Below are 3,495 nucleotides of genomic sequence, written 5' to 3'. Positions count from 1 at the left end.
CTATATTCAAAACACAAATCACACCTTTGAACACAATAAGCAATTAACTTGACTTCTTTTGCATTAGAGTGCACACACTTTCCTACAGAAAACACAGGAATCTCACACCAAGACACTTTTAGCCATTTCCAAACACACCCAATCAGAAAGCCACACCCATGTGCCCATTAGGCTAAAACAAATGTCACCTGGTCAAACACCTGACTGCTTATTAGTTAACTCAGCAATCAGAATGTGAGAACTATAAAACTCCACAGATTTACCAACACTAAAGAACAATGGAAGCCGGAGGTAGAGGACACGTAAGAGGTGGAGGAAGAGGAAGAGGAAGAGGAAGAGGTAGAGGTAGAGGTAGAGGTAGAGGTAGGGGTAGGGGTAGGGGTAGGGGTAGGGGTGCACAGAGAGGTGAAAGAGGACAAAGACAAAGAAGACAAGCACTCTCCAATGAAATTCGGGCAACATTAGTCGACCATGTTATAAATCATGGATTGACAATGAGAGGCTGGACAGAGAGTCCAACCCAACCTGAGTCGATTTACTGTTGCTTCTGTCATCCGTACATTTCGACTTGAGAACAGGTATGTTCTGTAACACCCACTCTGTATATATACAGCAATTCAAAGTATCTATGTATATTGTATATAGAGTAGGCTAATACTGCATTCTATATTTACAGTATATGTGTATGTGTTCTTTACTTGTACAATACTACTGCATAATCTTCATTATAAGCAAGAGAGGCTGCATACCAATATATACATTGTTGTCTTCTCTAAGGACTGAGAGACAAGTAGGACGGGGTGGAAGAGGTCGGATGTTCACAGAGGCACAGGAGGTAGAGATCATAAACATGGTTTTGGCCAATACAGTTTTTCTCGATTTCTTACACACTATTACCAGGATTATGAGCTAAATTTCCAAAACCATTATGCCACCTACCAAAATACACACCCATTTCCCTAAACTGTTGACACTATTCCCCTGTTTTGACACATCATTCCGATTTGTTGAACTGTTAGAGCAAAACTCTACACACAAATCCCTTCAATTCTCACTGCCTAAACCATGTGCTGATTTACAAAGCACTTCAGTCAATATTGTTCACTCAAGTCAGCACAGCTTGAACCCAGTTAGCACACAATAATCCAGAGGGAAACACAGCCAATCAGAATTGTTCACACACCAATCAGAACCTTCACTTGTTAGATAAAAGGGCCATGTGTCAGTTCACTTGTATTGGAAAAATGGATCTACAAAGACCTGAAGGTAGAGGAAGGGGACACAGAAGAAGAGATGGAAGAGGATGAGGAAGGGCAAGGGCAAGGGAGACAAGTGGTTTCCACAGCATGCTACGGTGTCATTTGGGACAATGTCAGTTTCCACAGGACTGCTGTAGTTCGTGACTGGTTCACGAACAACCCAAGATTCAGAAATATCTTTCTGCCAGCATATTCTCCCTTCATAAACCCCACAGAAGTTTTCTCGGCATGGCGGTGGAAGGTCTATGACCGAAACCCTACATCCGTATTCACCTCCTCCAGGCTATGGAGGAGGCCTGTTCTGACATTACAGTTGAGGCTTGCCAGGGGTGGATCAGGCATGCAAGGGGTTTCTTCCCCCGCTGCCTGACTAGAGCTGATATAGCCTGTGATGTTGATGAGACTTTATGGCATGACCCAGACCAAAGACAGGATGCTGAGGTGGAATAATGTTTTTGGTGTGTGTTGTACTGTATAGTACATGAATAAAAATGTGCCACTGTATATACATTGGTTGCGTCTTTTGTGTTCATCATGTGAAAAGGTTTTTGAGGGGAAGAACCACAAGCAACATGACTTGCCTGTTTTGGAAATATTGTTTTTAATTTATTTCACCAATGTGTAAGACTATGTTGTAGTGTGTGTGTTTTTGAGGCCTTGTGTTTGATGTCTGTGGGCAAAGTTTGGTTTTTCAGCAACAGTGAATGGTTTTGAGTGTAGAGCTTCATTTTGACCTGAAAATACGATGTTTGGGAAATTGGGTGAGACGTTATGGATTTGTGTTTACTGTTTTGAGAATACGAGGCATAGTATCAAGAAATGTGTTTAAGCAATCGAGAAAAACTGTAATGCCATAAGACTTAGGGAAATTCAAAGCCACATTGTGAGGGACGACAGTTTTTGGCAACATTAGGCAAGTTGCCTTGTCTACCCTCGCTCGTGTTCGCCAGCGACACCAGGTACGAATGAAACAGATATACCGGGTGCCTTTTGAGAGGAACTCCGAAAGAGTCAAAGAACTGAGGCACAATTACGTGCAGGTAACTATTAGACTACAGGACACTACATATAATGCTGCATTTCTCCAGTACTAAACATAAACCTAAACCACTGCTTATGTAATCTTTTTTTTTGTTTTCAGACAGTGCTGGAAATGGATTCAAATGTGATCCCACATGAGTTCATTTTTATTGATGAGGCTGGCTTCAACCTTACCAGAACCAGAAGAAGGGGAAGAAACATAATAGGTCACAGAGCTATTGTGAATGTTCCTGGCGTACGTGGGGGAAACATCACCATGTGTGCTGCTATCACAGGACATGGAGTTCTACGCCACCATGCCATTCTTGGTCCATACAACACAGGGTTGATCCCGACATTTCTGGACAAATTGAGAGACATCGTAGAACAGGCAAACCACACAGATGATGAAGGGCAACAGCACAGATATGTTGTAGTGTGGGACAATGTGGCTTTTCATCGTGCAGCCATGGTGGAAAATTGGTTTGCCAACAACCCACATTTTATAGTGCTTTACCTTCCCCCTTATTCTCCATTTCTGAACCCCATAGAAGAACTCTTTTCAGCATGGCGTTGGAAGGTCTATGATCATCAACCCCATGTGCATGAGGGGCTTCTACAAGCAATGGAGGAGGCATGTGAGGAAGTTGACGTAGGAGCCATCCAGGGATGGATAAGACACTCCTGACGCTTCTTTCCTCGCTGTCTAGCAAGGGAAGATGTCGCATGTGAAGTGGATGAGGTGCTGTGGCCAGATCCACTGAGAAGACATGACGCTGCATAAATCTTGTTTCGTTGTTCATTTGTTTTTTCGTTTGCACGTTTCTCATTCTGTTTTCAAAGGTTTAGAATTTGTTGAATTGTACAGTAATATGGATTTTGTTGGTTTTTCTGTTGCAAATTGTAGCTAAATAAATTATTTGTTTGAACCTAATTTATTTCTGCACATATGTCTCTGTGTCCAATTCTCAGCATTTGCAGTTCTGACAGTCCCTAAAGAGATAAAAGTGTTTTGTATTTTACATAGTGGTGTTTGGTTGGTTGGAGGAAAAATTTAGGGAAAGAAATGTTTACTATTTGGGGCAAAAGTTTGGTTTTCATAAGTGTTTATATAGTTTTGACTGGAGAGCTTCATTTTGCAGGATATGTGAGGTGTTTTGCTCTTTGGGTGAGGTGTTTTGTGAATTGTGCTAAATGATTTGCAAAAATGAGCCTT

The 3,495-nt window shown here is 41.8% G+C and overlaps 1 long non-coding RNA gene across 1 annotated transcript; it reads left to right on the top strand.

Moving 5' to 3' along the window:
- The first annotated feature begins 393 nt into the window (after positions 1 to 393).
- On the top strand, positions 394 to 3,213 carry LOC140593132 (uncharacterized). Its single transcript, XR_011993400.1, has 2 exons — positions 394 to 835; positions 2,401 to 3,213. It is a non-coding gene; the product is annotated as an uncharacterized lncRNA (long non-coding RNA).
- Positions 3,214 to 3,495: the final 282 nt, after the last annotated feature.

Source organism: Paramormyrops kingsleyae, chromosome 10, assembly GCF_048594095.1.
Source record: "Paramormyrops kingsleyae isolate MSU_618 chromosome 10, PKINGS_0.4, whole genome shotgun sequence".
In the NCBI taxonomy this organism is placed as follows: domain Eukaryota; kingdom Metazoa; phylum Chordata; class Actinopteri; order Osteoglossiformes; family Mormyridae; genus Paramormyrops; species Paramormyrops kingsleyae.
The sequence above is the reverse complement of the archived record's forward strand: the minus strand, read 5'-3'. Positions and strand labels throughout refer to the sequence as shown.